Here is a 16925-nt window from a genome sequence, read left to right as displayed (position 1 = left end):
TCGACGCTTAAAAGCATAAGAGATCATAGACGAAGAAGAAGAAGAATTTATTTATTCAACAGCATGTGTTTCTTTATTAATAATTAAAGGCATCAATGTATACTTACTGTTAATTAAATTTTAATGGCCTCTTTAATACAGTGTATCCTTAAATAAAAGGGTATGTTTGGTATGAAAAGCTCGACCCTCTTGTATAAGTATGTATGTCTTAAACCGATAATATTTTTAATAATAAAATTCCAATCACAACTTGTTATATTGACTCATGTGTTCATGAGCATCTTGCAAATGATCGCTTTCATAGCATAGATTTTTACTTCCGTACCAGGTATATATTTATTCATAACTTGATCGTGTTATTAATGTTAAATGGAGACAGAACCACTTTCTTCAAAGCACGAAACGTTCATAAATTTAGTAAAGGACAAAATATGCGTGGAGTGCTGCCTTATCGATGCGTCAATAGAGGAAAATCCACCCACCTCTATTGAGGAAGATGGCAGTTGTTTAAAAAAAAGCGATAAATATAACTTAAAATAACAAATCTATCGAATTATTCACTTACATAAAACTTCCAGTCGCACCAGCACATCTCATCTTTCGACCGCGTATCGTAGGCATTGTGAATGGCCACGCACTTGAAAATTCGTTTATGTTGCTCCTTGTCAAAAGTGTACTCGAGCACGCTGAGTGCCTGCCAAGTCTTTTGCTTTTCCACGTCCAAGTTGTTGGTTTGGTTGGCCACAAACGTTATCGCCATGTCATCAATAAACCACTTTATGTATGCAGGAAGATTCCCATTCATGGCAATACTGCGCATCCGCATAGATTCCCCTACTTTCGCCGGAAGAGTTCCTATCTCCAGATATATGCTTTATTCTTCAGTTACGGCAAAATTATTTCAACAAAAAAATAAAATGTAGCAACATTATTGAAATTCTGTAAGAGTACTTAATTTATCATACACAACAATAATAGACGTTCCAATTTTGAACGAAAAACAAATACAATCAAGTAATTATACATAACCGCTTCATTTTGTTAAGCTACAGCAAAGAGGTGGTAAAATACAAACACGATGGATATATTTACAGCAAAGTAAATTTAAAATAATGAATAGAAACATACCTGGAAAGATCTTCAAAATATTATTCTAATACATAAATACCATAAATGAACAAGTTATTAACAATTCAAGTGCCTACTGATAATTTACAGACGTTAGTTCAGTTTTTTTTTTTTTACCGTCAGCGCTTTTATGCAAGGTGCACTTTATAATTAGGGGACAAAAATGGATGACTTAAATCATACGCCTAACTCTTTAAAACAAATAATATTAAATCAGATTGCAAGATGGCCTAAATTATTGATAGCATTGAAGACCTATTGATGGTGGTAGACATCGGCGAAGACCAAGGAAGAGACAAGATGGAATTGTTAGGATTACTGGAATGCAATGGATGAGAAAATCTAGAAAACCTTCTCCCAACAGTGGATCAAACAAGGTTAACACTTTCATTGCCAAGCTGAAAATTGGAATTTCGTGTGGTAGCCAATTTTTTTTTATTTTTTTATTTAGTTAGCGACGTCAACGCGATAACGCGTGATCAGCCGTTTGGTGAGAACTCGTATCGCGCGATATGGCGTGATTGGCAATGAACGTGTTAAAGAAGACCTTCATGGAAAAGTATAATTCATATATTTTATACATATCGTGCGGCTTGATTGGGACAAATCGGTGGAATCGATTTAAGGTGAGCAATGTTTGTAGTAAAGGCGCTGAGTTGAAAACATCTGATTTCCGTACTGTCAGAGAGAAATATATATTTATTAAATGAAAGATAAACTAGTCGAGTCAGTAACGGATAGCAAATGTTTGTCCTCCCCCACTCGAGCTTTTTTTTTTTTATGTTGGGCCCATATACGAGAGTTTGGCTGGTCAACCTATAGTATTTTAGTACCGTATATGGGTAGCGGGATGGGAGAGGAGGAACTTGTTAACATTCGATTTAAAAGCCTGTATATTGTATTCCTTGGGAAAGACATCAGGGGGAGATTGTTCCACAGTACAGCAGCAGCGATGAAGGAGGAGGAAAAGAAACTTGTTCTGTGGGTTTCGAGGTGTACTTTGAAGAGGTGTTGGGAGGTGGCTGTACGTGTTCCAATGAGTTTAGTAGAGAGTGGAGGAATTAGTGATGTTGTTTCAGATGAGCATTTTTCCATGAAAATATTTGTAGAATATACAAATTGCAGAGACTAAGCTTCTATGTGAGAGTGGGGGGAGTGAGTCAGTAAGAGATGGATCATTTATCAGTCTAATTGCTCTTCTGTATTGAGTCAAGCATTTTGAGGGAGCTTTTAGGAGCCCCACTCCAAATGTAAGAAAAGTGTTCGATAGCTGGGCGGATTTGCGAATTGTATAGGATTAACGGTTGTTTTGAAGTGAAGTAGCGTCTTGAGCGAAATAGAAAGCGTATTTTTTTGGAAGCTGAGGATGCAATGGTTGTGATGTGTTTATGCCAGGAGAGGCCTGATTTCATGGTAATTCCGAGAAGAGCGATTTCGTCTCGTCTGAGAATTTGAGTGTTATCGAAAATAATATTGGAGGAAAAGGTTCTTTTTGTATGAAATAAGACAGAACTGGGTTTTATTAGCGTTGAAGTTGACGAGGTTATCTGAGCCCCATCGGAGAATGTTTTGGAGGTCTGCGTTAAGGGAAGTTCTGGTTGATGTTCTGTGGGTTGAAGTGAGTTTGTACAGGGTGAGGTTTATCAAATGCAAAACTGTGTATTGGGTTGGAGGTCAACTGAAGTAGGTTATTGATGTATAGAAGGAAGAGGTCGGTGAGAGAACTGAACCTTGTTGGGACACCGGCATTTGTTGGATGTTCGGTGCATATGTTAGGATTGGAAGACTGCAAACAGTAGTCTAACCATGGGAATGAAGCATAGTAGTCTCGGAGGCTGTCCCATTTAGCACTGTTGTAATGCCAGACTACTCTTGTGCAGGTGTGACTGTGTGAGCGTTGTTGCATTGGGCAGGAAATAAGCACTAGGTTGTGGTCAGAATTACCCAGGGCGCTCACTACATTCACTGTATATTTGGAAGGATCGTTTGTAAGGAAGAAGTCTAGGGTATTTGGGAAGTAATTCGGGTTATCTGGTATTCTGGTCGGCTTGTGAACAATTTGTGCAAGGTCGTTGGTAATGGCGAAGATTTCAGCGTCTCTGCCTACAAGATTTGTACAACTTAAAGAGGAAAGGCAGTTGGTGTTATGAACATTAAAAATCACATAGGAGGATGATTTCACTATTATGATAGGGGGAATGGAGGAAATCAACTTTTGAGGAGAGGAAGTTAAAGAGCTCGGAGTGGCTGGTGGCATTGGGAGAGCAATAGAGACAGCAGATGAATTTGACTGAGTGGGGGAAAGAAATTTTTAGCCAAAGCAGGTCAAAGCTGGGCGATTCAAGGTTAGGCGCTCTCTGGCAGGGTATGTCAGAGCGGATATATGCACACACCACCCTTGGGTCGGAAGGACTTAAATAGTGAATAGTTTGGATGGTTGAGATGGATGGTGCTGGGGGAAGGTGAAATTTGTGTTTCTGTTAAGAAGAGTAGGTGGGGTTTGGTTGACTGCAGATGATAGTGAACGCTATTAAGGTTGGAGTTCAGACCACGGATGTTGGTGTAGTGGATATGCAAGGGTCTGTGGGGAATGGCTTTGACCGCTGGGGTCTTGCACGTTTCCTGTGCAGTGCCTGCATACTGGTCTCCTTGGTAGCTACTAGTGGCGTCACTTGGTTTTTGCACTAGTTTGGTTTGTTTGTATTCTATGGTCACGCTGTTTTCTCTATTCTGGCGTTTTTCTTCTAGCTGTTTTCGGAATTGGCGTCTTTGTTCCCTTTGTTCAAAGGTTAAGTCAAGTCGATCACGTACACGCGATTGGGGGGGCTACTGTCCTTTTAGCTTGATATTTACCGCCGTTATTAATTTGGAAGTGTTTGTCGGTGTATCACAGATCACGTTGACGAGACGCGGATAGTTCGTTCCCTCCTTTGTTCTGTTTACGGGACCAAATCAATGACATTTGATGATGCTCCCGGGAACGAAGGTGCATTCACCTGCTAGTTTGCTAACCTCTTCTTTTAGAGATTTACCGTTTTCCTCCGGAAAGTTAAAAATAACGGCATTGAGTCTCCAGTTTTCTGCCTCGAGCGACGAGTGTACCGTTGATGCGATTAAATCATGGAGTTCGTTTGCGGGTACTGATGCATTTGTGATAGGCCGCTGAACTTCAAATATCTCGAGCTTTGCTTCCAACCTTCGGATTTTGGACGAGAAAGTATCGATCATGTTACTGAGGTGTTGTTCGAGATCTTCGACTAGTTTGCCTATGTTTAGCAGCTGTTTAACGGAGGGGAGAATATCGAACAGAAAAAAGGCTGGTTCAGTTCTATAAGTAACTTGTGCACCGAATCCTCTGCTTTCGCACAGGAAGTATGTAGCCAGTTGCGGCAGAAATCGCACGATATGGCTTTTTTCCTTTCGGTAATTTCGGTTTCGCAACTGCGGCACTTCGTATTGTCTTTCAGTTTGTTGGCTATCGGCGGCGCTACGCTGACAGGACTCGATGTAATCTTTCGTTGCTGGCCTTTGTTGGCGCCATCTTTATTTCGCATGGTTGGCATATTGGGCGCTTTCACATGGCTGTTTTTTTGATTGAATAATAACTAATATGAAGTACCATGGGTACTTGTGTAGAAGTAGCTGGCTCTTAGGTACCCTCTATATTCAGTTTACTGGTTGTTTTGCCCAAAAGAAATACTTGCAATTGCGATAAAATTCGGGAGCACAAGTATATTGAAACTTATTCACCAGTTTCTTAAACAATCAATGAACCAATCTACTAGTAAAAGAATCACCACACGCAAATTATCCAGAGTACCTGAAAATACATCGTATTAAAACTGACACAACCCCTCATCAATTTTTAATTAAATCGCATTCCACTCACCTCTACCTGGGTCAAAGATGACCATCTAATTCTGAATTGCATTTCAGATTTAATACAACAATAACAGTTTCGTAATAGTTAGAGCCTTCATAAAATGGCCAAAGACGCGTGATATAGTCTTTCACAAAAAAGAAACTGCTAATAAATTTTGAAGGCAAACAATTCATTTCTTTTTGCTTTGATCAGCGTCCTTTTTTTCGACTTAATCTCTACTAACCGAGAATTTACGATAAGAACCAGACATGTGATTACGTTGTGCTTGGGTTTAATCAAAATACATATCCATTAACGTTCCACGGGGTTCGCTCTTACAAGATTTTACGATTGGTTTAATAGGGAAAACAAGTTTGATGTCTCTGTTCATAAGGATGTGGCGTGCGAATTTTTGCGCCAACTGTCCATTTACGTTTTGCTGGCAAAGGCTCAATTCTTCGGGAAAGAAGATCTTATTTGACAAAAAGGAATTAAATACATTTTTGTCTATTTATTAGATATAAATTCCGTAATTACAAGCGTGCTGTCTTTACACGTGAAGGAGATTTACGAAAAACAATAAATTACTCTGTCTTCCATTTACCTCCGGATGAAAGCTTGCAGCGAGTTGAAGAATTCATTTTCACGCGAAATAAGAATTCACAATTAAGTTTCTGACGGAAGCTTAAAGATGTTGTTTCGTTTGTTTTCTTCGTGCATTTTCTCTACGACAATCGAAATTCCAACTTGCGCACTATATGATTAAGAAAAATGTTTCGTTTTCTTTTCCAATAAAAGACTTTTCTTTTAATTATTGGAAGCGATGTTTTGAAATTTCGAGTGTTTGAGATTGCCTCGGAATTGGAGTTCTAAGCTGAGTGCAAAAAAAATGTTTTCCATAGAACAAAGGAAGGCAGTTTTATTTAATTATTATCTGCCTTAACTTTAAGATGAATAAATAAATAAATAAATAAATAAATATATAACTGAGAGGAGACCTCCACATAGCCTTTAAAGGAATGCGGAGAACCGATCAGGGCTTCTAACCTGATGTCCAATCCTCACTTTCTCGTGGTGCACCCTGTTAGGTATATTCCTGTATACTAAATGAAAGAGGTTAGGCTGGCAATTTGGGATTTAGCAGGCCAAATTGTATTCTTATTGGCTTAAACCAAAATAAAAAATGATAGTACAGTACAACATGCCAGAATTTCATGCCGGCTGGGGCGTCGCGCTTGTTAAACAAGACCCCGGTTGTTTTCGCCAAGGTAGGCAAACAGCAAAAAGTTAGCTACTGGAACAAATCCTAAATCCAACCCCAACTAAACATCACCAGAGTTCAAGATTGGTACTTGCAATATATAAGAAGCCTGAATAGCAAAGAAATGAACTTAGCTGAGGCATTGGACAAGTACCAGATGGACATAACAGGGGTGACTGAAACAAAAAAAGCAAAAACTGGTAAGAACTTTCTGAGGCGATAAATACAAAATGTTATATTCAGGCAATGACAATCAAGGAAAAGAAACAATATCCATAGTATTAAACACTAAATATGAGGCTAATCTTCTTGAATGGCAGGCAATCTCAAGTAGAGTGATATGGGCAAATATGAGAATGGGCAACTGGACAATGAGACTTATTTGTACCTATGGTCCCACAGAAGGTTCTACTAATCTAGAAGTGAGTGCAGGAATTTTTGAGGCTTTAGAGAAAGCAACTGACACAATGAAAAAGGAAAAGTTGGTCCTTTTGGGGGATCTAAATAGCAGAGTAGGGAATGATTGTCAGACATACAAAAATATGTTGGGAAAATTTGGAGAAAAGAGCAAAACTAATAATAATGGCAAATACCTGTGATTTCTGCTCAGGACATGGACTGGTTATTACTAACACAATGTTCCAACATACGAATGTCCAAAAATTCACATGGAGAGAAGGGCAAGGAATAACAAAAGTCTCATTGATTAGGGTATTGTTGATAGTGATGTTTTCTCCATGGTGCAAGACACCAGAATGTACATAGGATTTGAAATTGGAAGTGATCACCATTTAGTCTTGATCAGGATAAAATCGAATTTCATATTGAAAATAAGAACATGTAAGAAAGTTTTAAATAGAATAAAAGTTGAGCAGCACTCAGATGTAAACTATAGACTAAAATACACAAACATGATTGAAGAAAAAAATAAACGAGTTTGAGCAACCAATCCTTGTAGATTCAGTGGCAAGCATTGAAGAAACACTGATTGATTCAGCCAGAGAAGCATGTGGTGAGGTTGTCTACTAGGATAGAAAAATCAGAACTCCATGGTGAACACAGGAAGTTAAAGAGGCAGTGAAAGAAAAGAAGAAAGCATATCAAAAGTTCCTGGAAAATAAGTCAGGTTCTGCTCTTTTAGAATACAGAGTCAAATGTAAGAAATCTAAACAATGTGTAAAACTAGCTAAACAAAAGTAATGGGACGACTTTGGTAAGAACATAGACAATAAATATCAAGAAGGTGGCAAGATATTCTGGAGATTGTTGAAGAAGCTCAAAAATGGAGGAAAGAGTGCTGTAAATGGAATTAGAGATGTAAAGGTGACATGAAAATAGGAGAAAAAGATATACTTGAAGTATGTAGTAATTACGTCGAAAAATTGCTAAATGAAACGAGCGGTGATGACAGCAGAGTGGTAACAAACACTGACCAGGCATGCAGTCAGGAATACATATCCATACTGGAAGTAAAAAAATCCATCAAAATTCTGAAATGTGGAAAGGCAGCAGGAGTAGATGATATTTGACCAAAAATGCTCAAGTATGGAGGTATAAAATTTTTACAGTAGCTACACAGCGTAGTTCAGAAGGCCTGGACAGAGGGACAAATTCCGTATGATTGGAGTAGAGCTCTTATAGTACCCGTGTATAGAAAGGGAAATAAAACTGATTGTGAGAATTACAGAGGTGTTTCTCTACAGAATGTTCCTGGTAATATATATGCAAGTATACTTGAGAAACGGTTGAGAAGGGTTGTGGATGAGACGCTTGGTGAAGAACAGGCTGGAATCGGGCCAAACAGAGGCTGTGAGGATCAGATTTTCACTTTACGACAGATAGTTGACAAATCATGGGAATATAACAAAGATCTATATTAAAGTTTTGTAGATCTGGAAAAGGCGTATGACAAGGTGCCAAGAGAGAAGCTATTCGAAACGTTAAAGTTATATGGTGTCAATGGGGCATTATATCAAGCAATACTTAGTCTTTATTTGAGTTGTAAGTCAGCAGTTAGAATTGAAGGAAGTACAGGAAGGTGTTCTAATGTTAAATCTGGGGTCACACAAAGTTGGACATTATCCCGTCTGTTATTCATTATCCATATGGATAACATTATGAAGGAAAGTGGTATTAAACCTGATATCAAAGGAGATGTTAATCTCAGCTCTTTACTTTATGTGGACGATGTTATACTTCTAAATAAATCTTCTACAAGTCTGTAAGATTCCCTGACTAAATTTATAACTGTTGTAATGATATGGTGTGAAGGTCAGCAGTAACAAGACAAAGACAATGAAAATAGGCAGAAACAACTGAAAATATCAACTGCATTATGAATGGAGAACCTACAGAACAAGTAAAACCTTTCCGCAACTTAGGCACGATTTTTAGTGAAGATGGTAAATTAAATATGAAAATGGACAACAGAAAGAATCAACAGAGCTGGTATGGTAGGAAGTCAATTGAATAAATGTATATGGAGTAAGAGAGAAATTAGCCAAAACACTAAATTAGCTGTATGCAGTATCCAAAGCAATTTTAACTTTTTGATCTGAGAGCCGGGTCAGAAGAAAAACACTTGACCAGACTAGAGACCGCAGATATGAGAATCCTGAGAAAGATTGCAGGTGTGAACAGATGGCATCAATGGAAATATCATAAAAAACGAGAACATTAGGAAAGAACTTGACATTGTTAGCATCCGGGAATGTGTTAGTAGAGCTAATCTCAGGTGATGTGGTCACTTGAATAGAATCGGCGAGGAAAGATTAGCAAAAAATTGTTTTCTTCCAGGTTGGCAGGAAAACGATCCAGAGGAAGACCAAGATATAGGTGGTTTGATAGAGTAAAAAGTGCCCTTAGAAGATAGAAATAAAAGATCTAATAATGTTGGAGTCTTGACAAGTAACAGACTGATTTCGAGGAAAATTGTAGATAGGAAGTTAGTAATGATGTAAATTTTTCATGTAGTCCTATCATATCCTGTACACAACTTGAGAATATATATCAAGAATTTGATGATGATGAAATAAATAAATAAACTATGCTTCCAGATAAGTAGAAAGCGAGAAACGTTTGGGACATTAGAATATCGCAATTCATGAAAACACCGTATGCGCGACAATACAATACAATAAGATATATATTTTAGATATTTTCTGCTTGGAAACTTGCTTTAAAAATACCCTTTGGAAATAAAGAATTAAAAAAAATAGAAAAAACAGGTAGAAAGCATTCCCTAATATTGTTCTAAGTGAACCTCGTCGAGAATTCTCTTAAACCACATTTCTATTCCAGCTGTGAACTGTCGTCTAAACTTGAACTAATTCATCATTGCTTCACGCTATTGTTATCATTGCATGATTAGTTGTGTTCATTTTTAAGAAATTCGCTGGCCAAATTATCTGCATGCCCATCCGCCAGCTGGCAAAAAGGAGGTCGGAAATGAGTATTAACTCATTTCCGACCTCCTTTTTGCCGCCTTTACTGGAAATTGTCTAAAATCCGATAAACCTGCAGCTTCTGCTTAAACGTCATTATTCTTTCCTGTAACCGCGTTGGATAAACAAATGTCAAGCAGTTGTACAAAATAATGGAAGATTTATTTTATTTAACCAGTTTTCTGCTGGTAATTACTAATGGCCAGCAGAAAACTGGTTAAATAAAAGAAATCTTCCATTATTTTGTACAACTGCTTAACATTTGTTTATCCAACGCGGTTACAGGGGAAAGAATAATGACGTTTAAGCAGAAGCTGCAGGTTTATCGGATTTTAGACAATTTCCAGTAAAGGCGGCAAAAAAGGCGGTCGGAAATGAGTGTTTACTGTGCCAGCTGGCGGATGGGCATGCAGATAGTTGTTCGTGAAATGTATTTTAGTTCCATCTACAAACAGTTAAATCTCCACAACTGGTCGAAACAAACATCAGCAAAAATTTAAACCGATTTCATATGTTACGAAGGTAAGTTGGGATTTTGGTAGTCATGAGGTAATTTTAAAAAATAATCACGGATGTTTATGAGTATAAATTCCTAAATTAAAAGTCCAATGGATGGATACTTTCTTTACAATTAGTAGTATTTCATCGTTTTCCAACAGGAGACGATAGTCCGTCTAGGATATGAAAAGTTACGAATTCCACGAATGACCCAAATTGCGTCCTGAAGTAAAAAGGGTACAAAATATGTTCAAGGCTGTTCCATGATGTCAAACTGAAAACCGTAATACCCTTACCATGATCAATCCGAAACCTGTTAACCCATTGCTATAGATTTTAAATAAAATGAGCAGAAGGTGAACTATATTCTAATACCCCTTACAGTTTCAACGTTGTTTGTCTTTTCCCCATACCTACATCGTATGGGGTTTTATCACTAATTTGGTTGGTATTCTGACCAAAGCAATATACTGCTAGGGCCACGAAGCCAATAGGTCTACTAGTTGTGCAATTGCATTCCCAAAAATCGGAAATGAAGTACAGAATTCTGCTCAGCTGATTAAGGTGATGACACGTAGATCTTGTGTACTCAATTTTACGAAATTTTATAAGAATTTTCATTAATTGAATAGTATATTAAAAATTCCATTACTGTTCTCAAAACTGCTTTTAATTGAGAGTATTGTGATTATCTGTGAAAATACTAATTGGTAGTTGGCAGCAGAGGGTGTTGGTGAAGTTGCGGTTCGTTGTAGTTGAGTGGTGGACAAGGAGAGTTGTAGAGTAGGTGCTCTACCTCGATGAGTCATTGAACTCTCTGGAGGCGTCATGTAATAATAATAATAATACTAATATTAGCTCTCCAATCATCGGAATGCGGGTTCAGGTTTGACTGTTGGGGCGCATGCTTGTGAATTCCTTTAAGTGGTAAATAAATTTCATCGCCTGACAGGTCGACAGACCCGCTTGTTTGGAGGTCTGAATTCACTTGAAACGAGCTCTACCTCTGGTCACTAGAGGAGAGTATCCAAATTATTTTCTAACTCCTAGCCGCTGAATATACTATTATTAACAGATTTACAACCCTTTGTTGGCGGTATTCATATAAAAGTGATTCATTTTTTTTTTAAATTTATTTTTGGCCCCAGAAAAAAATATCTTAATTACAGGAAAAGATTGTTGTTCCAAAAATAAATAAAAATTCGTAGTATAAACTTTTAAGTATGTATTTTTCTTCATTCAGATACACGCACTAGTAACATTCTACTTTTGAAGACGATTATTCCGTAGAGACTCAACGGATTAGAAATATTTCACCGTAAATCTACTTTTAGGGATAAGAAAATAACCAGACGCTGATCACCCGAGAGAAGAGCTGAGTTTTGATTTGAAGCCTTGCGGGTTACAATAATTCCAGAGGTACAGCTCTCGTAGCACGCCAAATATCAGTTTGCATTTAAACTCCTTACAGTCCTATCTAATTGGTCTACATTCTATTCCTTCACTTCATTGAGTGTTTCTTGCAAATAGTGAAATGTAGACATCGTGCCCTACGTGAAATGAAGTGGGTAGACGTCGGCAAAATCTGTGTCCCGTATCATGACGCAGGTTGCCTATTTTGCTTAACACCCGAATATAACGGTAAAGTACTTCTATAAGGAATAGGCACTGGAAACTTCATATATTCCTTCATCCCCCTTGTACTTCTATCACGACATATGTGTTGCTACTTTAAAATAACCACTAGCAATCACATCACGTATGTTAAACTTTTTGCAACCTATTTTAACTATGGTTAATATATTTTGAAATGCCGTCGATATACCAAGCAGTGAGGGCATCTTCCTTAAAAACTTCAGTGATCCCCTCCTCCCCAGTCGAAACTTCCTTTTTTCTCCATTTTTACCGATCGCATTAATCTTTTTAAAAATTATACCAGCTAAAGGTCTTAAAATATACCTACATCGTATTAATGTTCATTATCATGAAATTCTAGAATTCATAAGGGAAGGTCAAGGCAGGAAAGTGGATCACTACATTTCTCTGAAAAATAATTACTTCAAAAGGATTGTATGCATGATTGGAGAAACCTTACTTTCGCTGGCGATTTGCTATACGGAGTAACGTAAGTTATAGAAGATATGTTTTAACGATGCACTAGGATGCAGCTTACCTCTCATCATATCAATCTGAAACTCTAACCAGTTCAGGAGACGGAAGTGATGTTCCCTAATCCTTACTGAAATTGTGGGGTAATTCGCAGCTCCCTCAAGATATCCAAATGCTCCTGATTCTGAACGGAAAAGTAGCAGACTGAGGTCAGCAGAAATTTGATTTGAACTCTTTGATTTAAAAGGTGAGAAGACTCACGTTTTAGTGCTTCTTTGCGTTAAAATTAATTCCAGCTGTCGCAGTCAGTCTTAAGCACTTTCGCTTCCGCGGATATACTGTTACTTATTATTGCTTTAAGAAACATAAATTTCGTGCCATCCCCTCGCTCTGAACGCTCGACTAATGGCTCTTCGTAGCAGACACGCTTCTTGTAGTTTTCACTTCAGTTATGATTAACTGTTTTATCAGATTCCCGAATGTGAGGCAAATCATTTTCTACATGAAAGCATAACATTAAATTGATAAGGAGAACACGAACTCTAAGGATGATATTCTACAAATCGAATTAAGGGTTATTCATTTTCTTTTTCTTTCTTTCTAGACATCGTCATTTTTGATGATCTTCAGATGCAAAGTTAATTATAGAATAAGGTGGAAACAATTCATCTGAAACCACGTCCATGGGATTTTATTGGTAATATTGAGATTCGTATTTTGAATACGCCATATAATTAATGATCCGACTAAGTTGTCACTTTTATTCTTAACATGTGGTTCCCCGAAAACCAAATTTAATGATTAGGAACATTTCTAAATGAAATCCTACATGAGTGTTAAATATAGAAGGTTATCTGTGTGCACTGTAATAATAAGTATTTGTCATTTCTGGACAGTTTCTGATATTTATATTGCAGGATTTCATGTTTGTTTCTTCGAATGCAATCATGAAATAGTAAATAAGCCAATCCTGAAATTAGAGAGATCCTACAAATTTCTGGAATTGCATTTTTTTTTAAATTTCAAATTAATTCTTCAAGATTTAAACAATAGATAATGTAAACACTTGGAGGAAATGCCTCAAAATAATACTTTTAGCAACTATTCAATCTAGATTTTTCGAGTTTTCTTTCGTCAAACTTCATGGTGGACGCAGAAAATATCATAGAACGTGAATGAAGATTGATTCTCTACTTCTTGGCTCCATTGATTATCCTTTCAGCATCTCGAATATGTAATGTTAATTGTTTTAACATAAGCGTGGGGAATTAATGGCAAGTAGAGAGTGTATGGCATCGCACAAGTTATGCGACATTATCTGAAAATGTGTAGTGATGTCCACAAAGCATTAATTTTTTTTTTATTTATTTTGTATTTACAGAAAACGTTTTTCAAATTAATATAATTTCCTCTTTTTTATGATTAGAGATAATTGAGCTTTCTGGAAGAAACTTTTTTTTACATCTTGATAAATATTCCGTCTGGTCCTGTGGATACATGAAATTCAGCAACATAATATTAGTCATAGTTTGGTTGACTGTTTAAATTACACCCAACCTTTATTATTATTATGGCAGCAAAATCGGGATTCAAATCGCAACCACAGATATCACCTCTATTAACCGAGACCCACAAAAAAAGAGAGAAAGCGCCACTAATAATCGCTCCTTTTAACAACAGACGTCTGAGAAACTCCATTCTTACAGCAAGCAAGAACACAAGGCCGACAACATCGATCCTAACTGACAAGAAACTCCCAACACCAATCTATATAACGGAACACTGGACTCCATACTTCAAAAATCTTTTATATCAAGCAAGGAAAACAAAAACAGAGAAAAACTACAACTTCCTGTGGACCGAGGATTCACAGATATTTATGAGAAAGAATGAAAACACTCGAGTTTATATAATTACAAGTGACCGCGACTTACACAGCCTACCAATATAATACACACTAACTATTCACATCTTTAAAAACAATATTAGACATCACTTAAAAACTATATAATGGAGATCTCAAACACAGGCGAACATATCCAGTCAGACAATATTGACTCTTTGAAGAAATGGTCAGACAATATTTACACCAATACCAACTTCACTATCGTACACACGAACATAAGAAGTATAAAAAACACTGGCTTACACTGATAACACTACTCAACTACACCATGATAAACATAGATGCGCTAATACCTACCGACGTTTCAATAAAAGACACAGAAATTTACAGAAATGTGACTGAAAAATAAACTCATTTTGAACATGCGGAAACACTAATTTTTTTGAAATCACAAATAGCCACAACAGTATCAAATAATACACAATAAACACAATATACAGACCACCCCGCCCCCAAGATAATAACCCACTCAGTTTTCTTCATGAGTTAGAAGCATGGCTAAGCGGCATCGAACCCCGTACAACACACAGGCCCATCCTAATAGGAGACATTAACATAAATACTCTTGACTACGCTTTTTCAACCACTAACACATATCTTGATATAGTAAGTCAGTACGACATAAACCCTACCATTAACTCCCCAACAAAAGAAGAAATACTCAATAACTCACTAACACAATTATGCATTGATCATATCAACATACGGGCTCCCATCCATACATATACATCATCAGTAATTAATGTCAAAATTGCCGATCACTACTTTGTCTGAACTTCGTTTTATTACGTTACCTACCTCCCATCCCACCACCACAAAAGTCGACAAAACTCGATCATATTAAAGAGCATTGTCGATAACCAAGTAAAAAATACAGAATTCCCTACTTCAAATAAATAATCCTGTAACATTATACGAGAATCTTCAAGTAAACGTTCACAGAAATATACAGAAAGGCAACAAAGTCCACATAAACGAGGGACAAACAGACAACAATCCACGAATAAATGATGACATACTAAATAAGATTACTGTAAAAGAAAATCTATGGAAAAAAATCACCCAGTTACACACATTTACAAACCTTATACAAAAACACAAGAAATCAACTAACAACTAAAATTCGTAGGGCAAGAACACACTAATACTTCCAAAAATTCATGGAATACAAACATGAAGCAAACATGGGCTACACTCAACGAATTAGTAACTCGAAACTCTTCCAAGTAAAAGACATTATTCCATCCAACATAAAAAAAATCCTATATCACGATATCTGCGAATCCCTACTCAGATACGCTGCTGAACCTTGTATCAAACAGCCACCTAACAAAATTAGAAACGCTACACAGGAAAATCGTGTTCAGCGGTGATCTAGACAACTTACACGCAACAACCAATATCCGACCAGCACATGCGACAAAGCATTGAAAATCTGAATCACTACTTGGAATTAACAAGGAGTTACTTCAACATCACCTATCGAAACAACAGAGACACATATCGTATAACACGACCTACAACAACTCTCTACATCCCCACACCCTTCAACAACTCATACTGTTCTTTTGTGAGATCACATCAGATACCCACGCAACTCAATAACTACCAAGAAAGTAAAAACACGTAGATAACTACAGAACGTTAAAATCCGAACTCTGGAAAATATACCAACAAAGTTAAGAAACCATTAACACTAATATACACATCACAAATCACTAGCATCCAATGCCTACATCCCATACATAAACAGTAGCAAGAACACAAATAGTGAAAGCTAAATCCCACTCTCTTCATAAAAGCTAACCCAAGCTTCGAAGTAGGTGGGATTAACTTACCTCGCTCATCTATAAGTAATCCTTATAAGCAAATGCAGAAATGTAACAAAACAGTCAGTAAATTACATAACAATAAAGAAGATACTGAAGACACTGCTTATTTTGTGATAATATCATTAATATAATATTACTATGCAACATGAAAAAAAATAATGTAATAAATTATTCTTATTATTAAAAAAATATGTAAATAATGAGTTTACATTGTATGTTTGTACGAAATAGGAAATATAATATCTTGCACATGTGTAAATACTGTTGGATAATCACTCTTTCTCAAACATTGAGAAATAAAAATAGTAAACTACATGTAATATTATATAACTTGTGTAACCCTGAACTATATAATTATAAGTTATTTCTGTGATTGTTATTTTAAAAGATAGCAAAAAAACTATGTAATTATCATTATTATTGAAATTTCATTATATGTAGCATTTAGTACTGAACCTTCTAAAATAATATACTGAATGACTAGGCTTATTATAATTTTTATATATATAACATTTTAGCACTGTTCAATGAATAAATTACAAACAAGTGCTCCGTTTCAACTTCTGAGCCATTCTTAATTTATTTCGCAAGTTAATGTTTCTAATTTGAATTAAAAAAAAACATAAAGCGTCTCTAATACTAAACATTACTCTTTGATCAAAGGGACTCCAAGGAAAAGAAAAAAGAATCTTAATAAAAGAAGAAATTAAGTTCATTAACTTCAGCAACTGTCTAGGCTGGGCCTTGCTATCTAGATTTATCAGACTCTTTAGTCTTAACTCTCTCTCTCTCCCTACAATCTTTATTTTAAACTAATCTGAAAGAAGACAAGAAATGTTCTTTACAACGTGTAGCAGGTTCCCCTATTATTTAATCCTCTTGCCGC

Source organism: Typopeltis vanoorti, chromosome 16 (assembly GCF_054136105.1).
Source record: "Typopeltis vanoorti isolate ZY-2024b chromosome 16, IOZ_Tvanoo_1.0, whole genome shotgun sequence".
Taxonomy (NCBI): Eukaryota; Metazoa; Arthropoda; class Arachnida; order Uropygi; family Thelyphonidae; genus Typopeltis; species Typopeltis vanoorti.
This window is presented reverse-complemented; position numbering follows the sequence as displayed.